At 35.6% G+C, this 16,730-nt stretch overlaps 1 long non-coding RNA gene across 1 annotated transcript; it reads right to left on the reverse strand.

The window, feature by feature from the left end:
* Nucleotides 1-15,372: 15,372 nt before the first annotated feature.
* Nucleotides 15,373-16,183, reverse strand: LOC131516361 (uncharacterized). The gene is made up of 2 exons (XR_009264028.1): nucleotides 16,127-16,183; nucleotides 15,373-15,722 (listed from the first exon to the last, which is right to left on the reverse strand). It is a non-coding gene; the product is annotated as an uncharacterized LOC131516361 (long non-coding RNA).
* Between the last annotated feature and the right edge of the window lie 547 nt (nucleotides 16,184-16,730).

The following is a 16,730-nucleotide window of genomic DNA, read 5'->3' on the forward strand; positions in this document are numbered from 1 at the left end:
ATTTAGGAGGATATTGTTGGTTCACAAGGTATGTTCTTTACCTTTGATAGATCACCATATATCTATAGAAGATAGAAACCATGAATGACAAAGTCTTGTCCAAGTGAAGCCGTTGTACCAAGAATGGCATTATTTTTAAGGTTCTTTACCATCTCTTCAGATATTTGCTGAAAGTTTCTTCAGTGAGGAAAACAAACTTTATGGTATTGTATTTTATTATAAAATAAAAGTTAAAATACCATTTAGAAAAAATGGAATTCACTTCTTTTCCTGTCATTTGTTTAAAAAGGTATCTTAATGTGAATGATATTTATTAACATATAATTAAAAATACATTATGTGTCACACATGGTATGTTATATTAACATATTATTAATAATGTAATAATATTGCATTGGTTGGGTATATGGTGATTTATTTAACCAGGCAGACTGATTGACAGATATTTAGGGCATGTCCAAGTTTTTATTGTTACCAATGATGGATCTGTAAATACACTGAAATATATACCTCGTAATATTTGAGAGCTTATTCATTGGATAGATTTCTAGTTGTAGAATTTTGGTTCAGAGTGTGTAAGCATTTTAAATTTTCCTAGATACTGCAAATTGCCCTCCAAAAAGCTGTGTCAACTTACCTTTTAATCAATGCTTATTTGTCAGCTTTGTATATTATCAGAATAATGTTTATTTATTTTTGAGAGAGAGAGAGAGACACGGAGCGAGTTGGAGAGGGGCAGAGAGAGAGAGGGAGGCACAGAATCTGAAGCAGGCTCCATCCAGATCCTGAGCTGTCAGCACAGATCGAACCCATACCTCATAATATTTGAGAACTTATTCATTGGATATATTTTTAATTGTAGAATTTTGGTTCAGAATGTGTAAGCATTTTAAATTTTTCTAGATACTGCAAAATTGCCCTCCAGATAACTGTGTCAGTTTACCTTTTAATCAATGACTATTTGTCAGCATTGTATATTATCAGAATAATGTCTATTTTTGAGAGAGAGAGAGAGAGAGAGAGCAAGCTGGAGAGGGGCAGAGAGAGAGGGAGACACAGAATCTGCAGCAGGCTCCATCCAGGTTCGGAGCTGTCCTCACGGAGCGTGTCGTGGGGCTTGAACCCATGAACCATGAAATCATGACCTGAGCCGAAGTCAGATGCTTAACCGACTGAGCCACCCAGGTGCCCCAGACTACTTTGTTTGCTGTTCAGATAGTTGAAAATATAATTTTCTTGGGTTTGCATTTATTTAATTATGAGTGAAGTTGAACATGATTCCATTTGTTTGTCAACTGCATGTTAATATCCTTTGCCTATTTTTCTATTGGGCCAGTGCATATCTTCCTAGTGATTTGTAAAACTTTTTACAAATTAAAGATACTAACATTTTTGCCTATTATGTGTTACAAATACTTTTACTATTTTGTGTTTCATTTTTACCCTTTGTTTCTATTTTTTTGTACATAAATTTTAATCTTCTTTATGATTTTCAGGTTGTACATGCAAATTGCTTAGAAGCCTATTTCATATGTTGTCATTTGCTTTGTAAATATATATAAAGATATCTAAATTTAGCTCACATATAGCTCAGCCTTTTTTTCTCTCTTTTGCAAAGACATGTTAAGCGTGAACTTCATCTAGGAACCACTGTAGATCATGAATATGATGAATGTAATCACTTTAAACAAAAATCTGTTTAACATTTAAATGACTACTCTTTCTTCCTTCACTGGTCCTAAAAGTCTATAGGTAGGCAAGGGCTATGAGTAAAGGACAATGTCTTACCAGACATGAAGTATGTACCCTAAGAAGTTAGAAAATACCTTCTCTCCAACCTTCCTTCAATTTACATGTCCTCACTTCATCTGAAACACTATCAAATGCTGTCAGAAGTTTAAGCATCTCTAATAACAATTTATTCATGGTTAAGCTTTGTCTTATAGTAAATGAAATGAAATTGACTTATATGGAGTTTATGTTTGCCTTAGAAAGCCTATAATAGATATTTTAATAGAATATTTAAAAGACAGTAGATGAAGACTCTCAATACACTTAAGGACAACCAAATGAGTTATTATTTGCGTACATAAAAACAATCCATGTGAACCTAGCTCAGACTTAGTTCTAAGCTAAAATGACTTGTAGTTCAATCCAAATTAAGATAAGAGACTGGGGCGTCTGAGTGACTCAGTCGGTTATGCATCCAACTTCGACTCAGCTCATGATCTAACGCTTCATGAGTTCGAGCCCCACATCAGGCTCTCTGCTGACATCTTGGAGCCTGGACCCTGCCTCAGATTCTGTGCCTCCCTCTTTCTCTCTGCCCCTCCCCCCCAACTCTTTCTCAAAATAAATAAGCTGTTAAAAAAAATATGTGACTGAACAAGACTAAATAGTGACACTTATAAGTAGTGGGTAGCAACCAACCATGCAAAACATTTTTAGTTTACATTCCTGGTTCATATATATTTTTAAGCTTCCTATAACTTACTGTGTAAAATTAGCTAGTGTAACATCAAGTCTTATATTTGGCTTTTGTTCAGTAGGCTAGGAACTCAAAGCCACCAGATAGTTCCTCTTATTTGGAAACACATGATTCTGTATTGCCTCAAACTAATCTTACTTTCTCCAGAGTTCTTCAGCTCAGGCCTGTATAATGGAAGCCTCAGGCCAGTTTAGATTAGACCTCATACTTCTGGTTTTGGGGGTTAAGAAAGTTTCACGTCGGACTGAGGGAATTGTAACTGTCCCATATCTGTCGTTTAAAGATGACCCAGATTCTCTAAAAGATTCCCAATTTCACAAAGCTTATTGTTTTCAATAAAGCAGCTTGCTATGTATTTAACTGAATGTTATTTAGTTTATAGCCTTGTAAAACTCTATCTTACGATTTTTTTTTAAACTGCATCTTAATCTTAAATATGGTTGCATTTATAGTGCTGTGAGAAAACTACTTATTTGGCTCTACTTCAAGAAAGTAAATAAAACTATAATACAGATTAAATCATACATTAAAAGTGTCCTTAACATGTTTGAATTTCTTATCTAAAATGTATATTTCTCATTAATTCTCAGATAACTTAAAAACATTTTGGGCTGTAGTACTAAAAGTTGAACACTAAATTATGCCTCTACTAAATAAAATGTAGGAGTCAGTTAAGAAGGTAGTTAGAAGGTAAATATAGAGTAATTCATCAGTTCCCTGGACCCTGTCAGAAATAAACCTTTCTGAATATCAGAAATTTTAAGGTAGCCGAAAATAGTTTTTTAAATGTTAAGGTTTTAAACTGCTTTAAGAAATTTCTATGTATATGTTTCCTCTGGTTTTTAAGAGAATACTGAAAATACTTTAACAGTTTTTTTGGCTCAGGTCAACTTTTGGAATGATAAAGCTATACCATAACATGCTGAAGGTGGTAGCTGTAGATAACAAGTTTAGATTTATTGGAAGACCATTCTCCCTGGATCTCTTGTGTTCCTACATGTCTTGCAAGCAGAGACATTGACTGCCTTTGTTCCAGACTCTTTTTCTTGAATGCTTGTATAGCAACCAGCCTTTGAATATTGAAATAATGTCTCCTTGGGAGTAGAGCAGGTATGCTCAACTGCCCATTATAGAAGGTTCAGGTTCCTTAAGCTCAAGTTCCCTGAATTCCTCTCTTGTAACATAGCCACTGTGTGTGCAGGTTTTACCTGGCTCTCTTCATGTTGCCTTGTGGGAATTGGGGCTTAGGGAACTGATGTAAATGCTGATTATCTCGTGACTGCTATTACTGTGAAAAATAAAGTCTTTTGTTTCTGACCCTAGAGTCTCATGTCTTCTGCCACCATCCATGAAATGATACAAGCTAAATTGTTAGCTTGCAAATAGGGTAAAATTCTCAGAACCTTCACAACGTCTTGGCAAGATGATATAGAACAGAGATCAGCAAACTTTTTCTGTAAATAGATGGATAATGTATGTTACCTGTTACATGTGCTGCTTTGATTTTTTGTGGGTGTGTGCGTGGCCCTTTAAAAATATAAAAACCATTCATAACTTGCAGGCCATACCAAAACATTCTTTGGCCTTGATCTCACTGAGGGTCTATATGTTGCTGATGTAGAGCCCTGATAGGCCCCTGGTATAGAACACAGGATTAAATGGCTATTCTGCTTTCCTACCAAGTCTCCCAGAAACTTTCTCAAAATTATTATGGGTTGCTCTTCACACATGCTTTTATAATAGTTGATAAGAAAATGAAGCTTGAGCTGCATATCTGCTGGGAAATAAAATATGCAAAATTAATTAGATAATAAAAAGAAAAAGGAAGGTCTTCCTAAGTAGTTTTTCTGGAACATTTTCATCCTTAATCTCACTCTTGGAAATCAGAGTAAGAAATCTTGGTCTGTGAGCCAAATAGCTCTGATTTATTTGATGCTAACAGTAGGTGACAGGCAACTTGTCCCTTCTATAACACACTGCTCACAGTAAAAAATTTACATTGAATTTTTGGGAGGGTTTACTCTAAAAATGGATAATTTATTCCTCTGAATGCAGTCAAACGTTTACCCATGAGGTTCTTTGTTAAGTTTTGTGTGAATGGAATTTCTCAAAGAGTATGAAACATTGGGTCTAAATTGGTCATCTAAATACTGATATGTTGGAGAATTTTAATCAACCTTCCTTCTAGGACAACTTAAAAAGCTATTTAAGAAAAAAAAACACGTGGGTATCTCAAAGTTAACAACATAATGATGAATTATCAAGCTAGGATCTGGGGGAGGGATGAGAACTAAGGAAATGGCCAGGCACTGGGGCTGCTTTTCTGCTAGGAACAGAAATGAAGTGGCTGGCTCATGGTTTTGCAGCCTAGAGTAAGCCCTTAAATGCATAGAGATGAGTATCCAAGTCTCCCACCAAACAGAGATGGTGGTAAACTATTTGTTCATTATCAAGTTGGGAACCAAGTATTATCACTTAGAAGAAAAAGAGAGCCAGAAAGGAGACAAGTGTTTTCAGGGACTACCACCAGCTTGAAATCCTCTGTCTGTGATTGTTTTGAGGTGATCCTGGATTGCCAGTATTCCCAGGATTATTTCTACAAACAATTTTGTGTGAGGAAGCAAGACAACAGGGATAAAAAATAGATGTATTGTAAAAAAGCAATAGAAACAGTAGAAGAGTTACACAGGAACTTGTACACATTGAAGTTATCAGACACATGCTGTATTTATCTGATTATACTTACTACTTTTCATGAGAGTAAAAGATTAAAAATTAAGAAGAAACAACTAGAAATTCTAGAATTGAAAACAGAACTGAAATTAAGAACTGAATAGACAGACACATCATGTAGAGATTTTGTGAAGTGGAATATAGGTCACAAACTGCAGAATGAAGCATGGAAAACTTAGAAACAGTTGAAATGAAAATTAGTAAAATTAAAGTATCCAAAATAAAGTTTAGAGAGAGAAAAGGATGGGAAATAGTATCTCATTCTAGTGAGAATGTCTCAGATTCTTAGTCCCAGAAGGCAAGGAAAGGAAGAGAGGAACAAAAGCCATATTTGAAGAGATAACGACCAAGAACTTTTCAAAGCTAATAAAGACATGATGCTCTAGTTTCAAGGTGCTTAGGAACTGTAGGCAAGAAGAACAAAAATAGAACTACATCAAAGCAAAAGAAAAAAAAAAAAGAAGCTCAAAAACAAGAACATTTTTGAGCAGCTCGGGGGGGGGGGGAGGCGAGGAGGGGCGGGGAAGTATTGCATTAAAGAGCAACAAGCGGTTTGAGAGCTGACTTTTTGTTTTTCATTGTGGTAAAATACATATAACATACAATTTACCATTTTTACTTTTTCAGTCTACAATGCAGTGGTGTTAATGACATTCAGAATGGTGTGCAACCATTACTGCTTTCCATTTGCAGACCTTTTTATCATCTCAAACCAAAGCTATGTACCGGTTAAAAAATTCCTCTCCATTCTCTTCTCCCCCCACTCTGACCCTGCTAATGTCTATTGTACTTTCTGTCTTTATAAATTGGCTTGTTATAAACATTCCATTTAAATGGAATCATACCATATTTGTTCTTCTCTGACAGGCTTATTGTACTTAGCACATTTTCAGGGTTTATCCAGGATGCAGCATATATCGGAACATCATTAATTTTCATGAGTGAATAATATTTCATTGTATGTATATACCACATTTGTTTATTCATCTATTGTTTGATACGCACATAGGTTGTTTGGATCTTTTGCTATTATGCATGATGCTACTCTAAACAATGATGTGCAAGTATCTGAGTACTTGTTTTCAGTTCTGTTGGGTGTATACCTAGGAGTGTAATTGTTGGGTCAAATGGTAATTCTATGTTTTTTTTTTTTTTTTGAACAAGCATTCAACTGCTTTCCAAGAGTTGGCATTTTAATAAAAATAAATAAGCTAGGAAATAACAGAATACCATTTTCAAAGTGTTCATGGAAAATTACTACCAAATTAGAATTATATATCCAATGAAAACATCCTTTCAAAATGACATTTTCATACAAACAAAAATTAAGAGAATTCACTATCAGACTTGATTTAAAGGAAATACTAAAGAGAGTTCCTTAGATACATGTAAAATGATTTCAGAAGGTTGAAGATGCAGGAAGGAAAGAAAGACAATGAAAGTGGCAAATATGGGGGAAGGGAATATAAAAATACTGGTAGTATAAAGCAATAATAATAATAATGATAATAATAAAGTCTTAGGGGGAAATATAGAGACAATTAAAATACCTACAAGAATGGGATATAAGTCAGGTGTTAAGTGAGTTTTCTAAGGACTTTGCCTTGTCTGTGAAGAGGATGAATCTATTAAATAACAGTAGAATTTGATAATTCAATCATATGAGTTCCAGTCATTAGGAATATTCTTACAAAAATAGTCAAAGACTATATAACCTTCAGGGTAATACAGAGGGAAAAATGAAATAAAAAACCCAAATGAAGGCTGAAAGGAGATACAAGATAAATAGAAACACTACCTAAAATAATTTTAAACATAAATATACCGTTAACTGCATTAAATGTAGAAGAGATAAGTGCTTCATTAAAAGACAAACTCAATGTTGTACTGTTTACAAGCATCAACTTGTTTTCTGAAGCCAGACCAATCTTGGTACTCGCACCTTACAAGCAGATAATAAGATAGGAAATTAAAAATCCTATCTCACACATAGATAATATATCAATATTAATGCAAAATTTTATGCATGATGACCACATTGCGTTCATTTCATGAGTTAAATCCTGAATCAATATTAGAAATGTAATATAAATAACCAGATTAACAGAATAAAGAATAGTTAATTGTATCATAATCTCAATAGATGCAGAAAAGTTCAACGGCTATTTGTGAATAAAACATTTTGTAAACTAAAAGTAGAAGGAACTTCTTTCATCTGATAAAACATTTGTAAAAAACCTACATTAAGCATTATATTTATACTTAAAATATGGAATGCTTCCCTTTTGAGATAGGAAAGAAGAATATCACATACTTTTATTATATTGAATTGAATGTTATTATGCTGAACACTTTTATTCAACATTGTATAGGAATTCTAGCCAGCAAAACAATAAGGAAAATGAATGAATGAAGGAATACTTGAAAGGAAGAACTAAAACTGTCATTGTTCGTAGTCCGAATGCATGTGATTGTAGAGAAAATCCAAGAGGATCTACAGTTACAGTATTGGAAATAAAAGGTGAGCTTGGCAAGTTTGCTAGATATACACTCAATATGCAAAAGTCAATCGCATTTCTATATACTGGCAAAAAATCAGAAAAAAATATTTTTTTAAATGTTACTACTTAAAACAGCATTAAAAAGAACCATGGATTAGATCTAACTAAAGATGTGCAAGCATACCATGCAGGAAACTTACCACATTTTATTAGAGACCTTAAAGAAGTCCTAAAGAAACAAGGCTATGTTTTGCCCATAAATTGGAAGACTACCATGTTATGAAGAAGATAATTATTCCTTAATTGGTCTATTGGTTCAGTATAATTCCAGTCTGAATCCTAACCAGCTTTGTTACATGGGATACTTAAGTGGGGATCAGCACAAGTGACGAGGTGATTCTAAAATAACATATGGAAGTGCAAAAGGTTAAGAATAGCCAAAATACACATAAAGAACAAGGTGGAAGAACCTATCTGAATAGATATTTTGACTTATTAGGAAGTTATTATAATTAATCCTATGATGTATTGACACAAAATAGACTTATAAAATAGAAAAACAAAACAAAAAAAACAAAAACAAACAAACAAACAAAAAAAAACATGTCCCTGCACTATAGTGGAGGAAGGATCATCTCATTATATGGTACTTCACAAGTCAATTTCCACATGGAAAAGATAAATGATCCTTTCCTAACATTTTACACAGAAATCAACTCAGATGGATTTTAGAGCTGTAACAATTCTTCCAGAAGATCACAAAGGAGAATATTTTTTTGAACTTACGGTAGGGAATGACTTTTTTCACATGACACAAAGAACACTAATTGTAAAGTCAAATTAAGTCAAAATTAAGAGCTTCTGGTCATCAAAATACACCATTAAAAGAGTGAAAAGTCAAGACAAATTGGGAGAACATATTTGCAACGCTTTTATTCAGGTACACAGAGAATCTCCCTTCAAAACACTATGAAAATGCCAAAACAACAAAATAGAAAATTAGGCAAAAGGCTTGAACAAAGAGGTATCCAATAGCCAGTCAACTACCAAGAAATAGTTAATTTCATTAGTCATTGTGTTAATGTTCATTAAAATCAAAGTGAAATTCCTACTCACCTACCTAGATAGGCATACTTAAGAAGGCAGCTAATGTCAGCACCTGGGTGGCTCAGTCACTTAAGCATCTGACTTTGACTCAGGCCGTGACCTCACAGTTCGTGAGTTTGAGTCCCATGTTGGGCTTTGTACTGATAGCTTGGAGCCTGGAACCTGCTTCCGATTCTGGGTCTCCCTCTATCTCTCTGCCCTTCCTCCGCTCGTGCACTCTCTCTCTCTCTCTCTCTCTCTCTCTCTCTCTCTCTCTCTCTCTCTCTCTCAAAAATAAACATTAAGAAGGCAGCTGTCAAGTCTTAATGAGGATATAGAGCAAAAGGAACTCCTTTCCATTGCTAGAAGGAATCTAGATTATTATACCCACTTTGGAAACCAGGTTGACAGTATTTTTCCAAGTTGACCATGATTATATTCGATACTCTGTGATTCTCCTGCTAGGTATGTGCCCAACAGACATGCTTGCCCAAGTGTATGAGGAGATATGTACAAGCATGTCCACAGCAGCATTATTCACAGTAGCCAAAAAGTGGAAACAATTCACATGTTTATCAATAGACTGAATAAATAACTTGTTACATATTCATAGAATAAGATATTATACAACAATGAAAATGAATTAGCTACAGCTATATGCAAGAACATTGATGGATCTCACAAATGTAATGTTGAAAGAAGTCAAACACAAACACTTTGTAGTTCCCATCATATAAAAAATCAAAAACAGGCAAAATTTTGTGTTTTAGACATCTACACTGAGGTGGTAAGCCTAAAAGGAAATGTAAGGAACTGATTACCACAAAAGTCAGAGAACACTGGTTACCTTCAATGGGTGTATAAGAATTAATGATGAGACGATAGTACAAAAGAGCATCTGGGTTGCTAGTAAAATTCTATTTCTTGAATTGGGTGGTGGTTACACACAGTGTTTTGTATACTTTTCTGTAAATGTTATATTTCACACACACAAAAAGATTTTAAACCCATGGTTAGAAGAACAGGAGTTGGGAAGGGGTGAGCTATTCTATAACTTCAAAAATTGGTTCTGGTGTTATAAATATGTTAAATGATTATTATACTTTTCAGGATGCTTTTGGTTACAAGCAATAGAAAACCAAAGCATAAGAGACAAAAACTGAGAACAAACTGAGGGTTGATGGGGGGTGGGAGGGAGGGGAGGGTGGGTGATGGGTATTGAGAAGGGCACCTTTTGGGATGAGCACTGGGTGTTGTATGGAAACCAATTTGACAATAAATTCCATATTAAAAAAAAAAAAAGAAAACCAACTAAAAATGGAATTAAATAGCCTAAGCTAGTACTATAGAACTTCTAGTAGACACTAGTGATACAGCCAGGGGCTCAATGTCAGTCATCTGTCACCAGCCAACACTTATCATAAATAAATATTTATTGAATGAAAATCTGAACTGTTTCTCAATCTTTAGATTCTCTTTCTCTTTGTATGTTAAGTTAGAATCAATTCTCTCCTATTAGTGAAAAATTTCTCCATGTGGTAGTAAAGATACCATAAATCATTCCTGACATTGTCCTTACAGCTTACAGTCAGAAAAGAGGACTTCCTTCTCAAAGGATGGAGTATGCCACCCTAAAATATGCCAATCTGGCATATGGATTATTTTAAGCTGAAAGCAATGGAGATAAGTCAGACAAAGAAGAACTCTCTGGTTTCCCCCTCTCTACTTGGGAAGGGCAGAACAATTCTTAGTCACCGGAGATAATTCTAGACTGTTACCTGCCCAGAGATGGCAACAGAAGAATCTATATAACAAACCTTACTAACTAGCCTTTATCTTCTTAGTTTCCCCGATGTGTTTACCTTCCCACAGTTTGCAACCCTTGCCAGCCTAAAACCCTTTTCCTTTGTCTTGTCACTTCTCTAGAAATTTAGTTTTCTTTTGTTAAGATGCAGTATAAGCCCAGTTTCTACCCACTCGTTTGAGTTATTCACCACTGAGCTGTGTGCAACACATACATTAATGAACTTCTGGATTTTTTTTCTTGTTACCCTGTCTCTTGTCAGTCTAATTTGTAAGACCCCGGCTATTGAACCTAAGACAGGTACCGGAAAAACACTTTTTTATCCATTCCCATTGACTGGTGGAAATTTCTCAGGGAGGGCTCCCCTGTGCTCTGGATTACTCTGAACTGAGTCATGTGCACACCGCTAGATCTGGCTCTGGGTGGGTAGGGGTAGAGTCAGCCTTCTAGAACCCTAAGAGATGGATGAACAACTGCGTCATGAAATCCTTTTCATTTTGACCATCTTGGTCTGTAACAGCGCTGTTGAACTCAGGCTGCTGGCTAGAATCACCTGGTAAGCTTTTTCAAAACACTGACATAGAGATTCTACTGTAGACCAATTAAACCAGAATTTTTTGGATGTGTGTACAGTAAGGGGTAAGACATTGATAAAATTTTCTAAGCTTTCCAGATGATTTTAATGTGGTACTTTGTGCTGTGAAACATGGGATTATTGTATGAATCACTGAGGTAATATTTAAGGCAAGAAAAACAGCAAAAATTTTTATAGATATTAATCTGTTGTCTCAGGTGAGTGCTACAGTTACCTGATATAAAAATTACTTTTATTATTTTTTTTAATTCATAGGTCATCCTAACCTGTGATTCCAATGAAAGATTTTTAAAAAAGAGAAGAGTTCAGCCCTTCAAGTATTGGTTTGCACTCCTTAAGCCAGAGGTAAATATAACACCTTTATAAGCTTTTGATCAACAAGATGTTCAAAGTTAGGTTAGCTATATTAGCACACGAAAAAGTCAAGTGGTTCACATCCTGCTTTAAACCTACAGGAAATGAATTCATGAGCATCTCCTGAGAAAGGGGAGAGAAATTGGTACACACCATTTCCTCAGCAATATAGGTGATAGATTGTTCCCTGAAAGGCATTATTTGAGAAATACATGGTTTCCTTACTATCCTGTTTTATCATTGGTTATAACTGCATTTTAAATGCTCTCTCTTTTTCAAAAGCCAAAGCTACTCTTCTGGAAATACAAGGGATCGGACTGTAATAATTCATCCAAGACTATTAGTTGATAGTTTCATAAACCCAATTTGAAAAAGGGCAGCAACTATTTCTGAGTTCTAATATCATACTGGTAGGGAGATTCTAATATTGTACTAACAGATGCTAACAGATGCTAATATTGTGCTAGTCCAACATGTCTATGCCTACGTTTTGTGAGTGGTAATGACGATTCTCTCTGTTAATGTTAAAATAATTATACTTTTGTAAGCAGCAGCATGGCACAGTGAACAGTAGCTTTTAGTATCAGGTATACCTGGAATTAAATTCTGTCTGCTTTTTCTCAACTGTATGGCCTTGGGTGGATTAAGTTCTTAGTGTCTCAGTATTCTCTACTGTAAAATAAGAATAGAACCCATCATAAGGTTTAGAAATGACAATTAACATCCTTCTCCCATTTGGCTTCAGAATTAAAAAAAAAATTACAAGTAAAAAATGAGTAATGTATTCTTCTTACACGAGAAAAGAAAACATTGCAGAAAGAACTTAGACCTTGATGAACCTACTCCTTCCCATCTTGCCAACAGTGCCAGTAACATCAGTCAGGTACATGATGAGAGACTGAAAACGCCAACAAAGAAGGGCCAGGCTATATCTGTCAATAGAACTCTGACACAAATCCTCCGCAGCAAGCAGGCTCATGAGCCAAGCCACAAACTGTGTAGCAACTGGTCCGGAAGTCTCAGAGCTTGATCAATGACTGTCAGCTTCCGACTCGGGAGCAACCAGAGAAAGCCAACTATGCTCTCCCAACCAATCACATGGAACACTTGACTTCTAGTTAGCCTGTCTCTAGCGTCCCATGCCAGTGATTTCCAATCACAGCATACCTGAAGCTTTCTTCCTTTCTTTTTTCCCCTATAACCCTCCCTTCCACCACTCTTCACCACTGCCTGTCTTTGAGTCTCTGGCAAACATCAGTGATGGTGGCTGACTCCCTTGCTCCAGCAAGTCCTCACTAAGTAGCCTCTGAATTTTCCCCTTTGGTGGTCTTTGTAGACTTCCACAATATCCTTCTAGCCCTTTTGCTTTGTGTTTACAGATGGATATTTCTGTGTACCCTTAGGATATATATACCACTTAGAGGATTTTGAAAAACAAAAATAATGTCATTTGGTTCCGTAACTTGACTTAAAAAAAAATCCTGGAAATCTATCCCTATTAGTTAATCCTAATTGTTTTCAGTGAAGGGAGGTAGTAATATTTATCCTGCCTTCTTGTAGCACAGTTAGGTCTCCGGTGCCAACTACTTTAGTGTTTTGCAGGTGGTTTCCTTTCCTGTGTCTATCACAGGGGACTTTGTTTCCATCTTCACCCCCCTGTCCTACCTCCCTTCCTCCTCCGCAGGCTTTACTCCCCCTTTAATCTGGGAGCTGCAGTTGATTCTCCATGACCCTGGCTGGCTGCCGTCCCTCATGGCTGCTAGCAACAGCTGTTCTAAGGCCGTTTCTTCAGCATAGCATGGCTGGGCATGTCCAGGGGTTAAGAGACATTGGTCTCTGGCTGGTGTAGGTCCTGTGTATTGTCTGCTCAACTTCCTCGTTACCGCCATGTGACAAATGCAAGTCTTAGTCATGCTAGATTCTTTCACCTTGAGTCAATTTTCCAATTGTATGTAAGGAATTTCTTCTAATGGTTAAACATAAGCAACCTTAGAAACCAGTTTGTGAAGGAAGTAAAATTAAACGCTTCATTTATCTTTGCTTTTACCGAATAATTTGGGTAAACTTGCAGTCATCCAAATAACATCCTTCCCAGTGAATCCCAAAGCATTCAGAATTAAGACAGTAATGGTGGGGTCTTGGAAGAATTGCTTGAAAGAGATGACAGTTCACATGGGCTGGGAGGGCCTTTAGATCCACTATAAACAACTTAATGAATTTTACTAGTGTAAAATTAATAGCCTTGTATTTGAATCTTGGCTCTTCAGGTTCAGTGAATTTGGGCAAGTTTCCTATTTTCTCTGTTTTCTCACATCTACAATGAAGTTGAGATTTACTTGCATCCTTTAGTTCATCAGAGGAAAAATTTTCCTCTACGTACAGTCTTGTGTTCATTAGCTGGGGACATGTGAATTAAACTGAAAAAAGTCAGATTAGCAAGAGAAAAGTCCACTCTTACTCACCTTTGTCGTAGGAGCAAAGAGAAAAATGTTACTCTCCAAACAGCTAAAGACAGGGGTTTATATGCCTAACTTAAGAAGGGGAAAGGAGGAGGGACAAAAGGCTTCTATGGAAAGAACAGATGGGTTTCTAGAGGAACAAATGGGAGATAAGAAAGTCTGTGCTAATGTTTGTTGGTGCAGATGCACGTTCTCTTCTCTGTCCTTTTTCTGGCCAGTAAAACTCCTCTGAGAAGGGATTTATGGCATCCTCGCTCCCAGAAGTTTCTGCCTTTAGTTAGATAAGCTCCAAAAAGCCTTCTTCCTGTATCTGTTAAATCTCAAATGTCTTTGGTTTAAAATCATCTTCATACCAGCTCTGTGAGTCTGAGTAGATCCCCACAGGTTGCTGTGAGAATAATCAGGGTAAATTTGGTGAAGCTCTTAGCACAGCATTCTGAAAAAAAACCTTGTGATTATTATTGATATTTGAAAATTAGTCTTTCTGCCTTGCCACCAGTAGCACATGGGAAATTATGGTGATTTTTAGTACAAGTGTAAACCCTTTTCATAGATCTCAGCAAGTTTGCTTAATTTCTGCATCAGCATTTCTTGTATTCAGTTGCTGATTCGTCACTTTTTGCTCATATTCGACCTAACTCTTCTGAATCAATTTCTTACTGAGCATTAAGCTTGCCTTAGAATTCATTGCAATTGTCCTAAATAATTTGGGTGGCTCAAGAAAACAAACATCTGTCATGATTCTATTTTTCCTAATTTCTTCCTGACATCCCATGGATATTCTGGGATGTCACTCATGGTGGTTTTGTTTGGGTTCAGTTTCTTTTGTCTGTGTTGTTGTTGTTGGTTTTTTTTGTTGCTGTTTTTTTATTTATATCCTCTTCATCTCATTTGACTTCTTGCTCCTCAGAAGAGAAACAGAAAAGTGATATCTTTGCTTTTGTAATCCGCTCATGTCATCAGTTGTTTATAAATGCTAAGCATTTATAGGGCCACTATGGGTTAGTGGGAAAAATACATCTTACCAATAGATATCATCTCTTTTGCCATTTGATAATGTCATGGACTTTTACACAAGTTCACTGAAGCTGGAGTGAACAAAATCCTAATGCATTTAAGATAGGTCAGAAGATTTGCATATGAGCAATATTGCTTGCAGGAGATAAGTAACTTCTCTTCAAATTGGCTTAAAACATATAATTTGCCAAAGTTATCTTCTGTTGCCTAAATTCCCCAGATAAATATTTGGTTTACTTTGCTTGGGAAAGCATTACTCATAATAAAAATATCTTAGTTGTTCTATATACAAATGCAATGGAGTATAAACATGCATATTAATTCACTACTTTAAATTGGCCATTGCTATTTTATTGGTCAATAAACGTTTTATTTATTATAATATTAAACAATTGTCATAAATATATTAATAGAATTGTTTACTAATTTCTAAAAATATATCCTGTATCTTGCTTATGAAAATGCATTTATAGAACCCTTGAGTTGGTCATTTGATGTGGAACATTATTCCTTTTGTGTTCAGCATTGCCAAGAGAAAACTAGTGCCATCTCTGAAAAGGTAGTAAGTTTACATTTGTTGGACCACTAGGGGAAGTAAATTCTAGAGCTAAGAATGCTTCACTGATTCTACAGTTGACCTGAGGAAAATAAGGCCAATATCCATCCATTTAGTTGAGAAAATAGCCTGGCAAAATACATAAGAAAGAACTAGTTAGACAGCCTTGGGAAATAAGATTATTAAGAAATAATTTCAATATATTCCATTAGACAAACCACTAAGTCATTTTAAAACCAGTTACAGGGGTGCCTGGGTGGCTTAGTCGGTTAAACGTCCAACACTTGATTTTGGCTCAGGTCATGACCTCACAGTTGTGACATCAAGCTCCATACTAGGCTCCATCCTGATTGAGGAGCCTACTTGGGATTCTCTCTCCCTTTCTCTCTCTCTATCTCTCTCTCTTTCCCTCTTCACCTCTCCCCTGCCCGCTCTCCCTCTGTCTAAAATAAAATAAAATAAAATAAAATAAAATAAAATAAAACCAGTTAAAATAAAACTGAAAAAAACAGTTAATAAAAATTTTTACATACTTGAGAATTATAATGCTGGTCATGAAATGTCAGAATGAACATTAGCTTTGACTTGGGCTTTGTAGATATGGAAAGTGTGCCTGGCATCTGTCATAATACATGGAGTTCTAGAAGACCTCTTTCTTGGATTTTCTCTATCCCCCATGAAAGAAACTGAACCCTAAAATGTTACTTAAAATATTACCAACCCAATCAGAACATCATTTACAATAAAAAGACAATAGCTCAGGTCTACAACCATAATTACTTGGGTAATTCAGGAAAGGAACCACTAATTTTTCTAAATTGCCAAGATAATGGAGGGGATATGGAGTCAATTAGCTGAATTATTCTAGTGGTTAACTGCGCAATTCAAATAACTTGATAATTCTAACTTCACCCTTCATTATTTTGAGGCTAACTTTAAAAAGTGGCATTTGTTCCATTTTCAGATACATTATTTAAAACAGAAATGCCTCTTATTGAAAACTACCACTAATTAGTGATTGAGGCAAAATAGCATATGTTTTCTCTGCCTGATGAGATCTTAAAGATCCTGATGATTATTTTTAGTTATACTATTGTCTGTGTATCCCATAGCATCTTATTTTCTTCAGCTAACAGA

This window comes from Neofelis nebulosa, chromosome 1 (assembly GCF_028018385.1).
Source record: "Neofelis nebulosa isolate mNeoNeb1 chromosome 1, mNeoNeb1.pri, whole genome shotgun sequence".
NCBI lineage: Eukaryota > Metazoa > Chordata > Mammalia > Carnivora > Felidae > Neofelis > Neofelis nebulosa.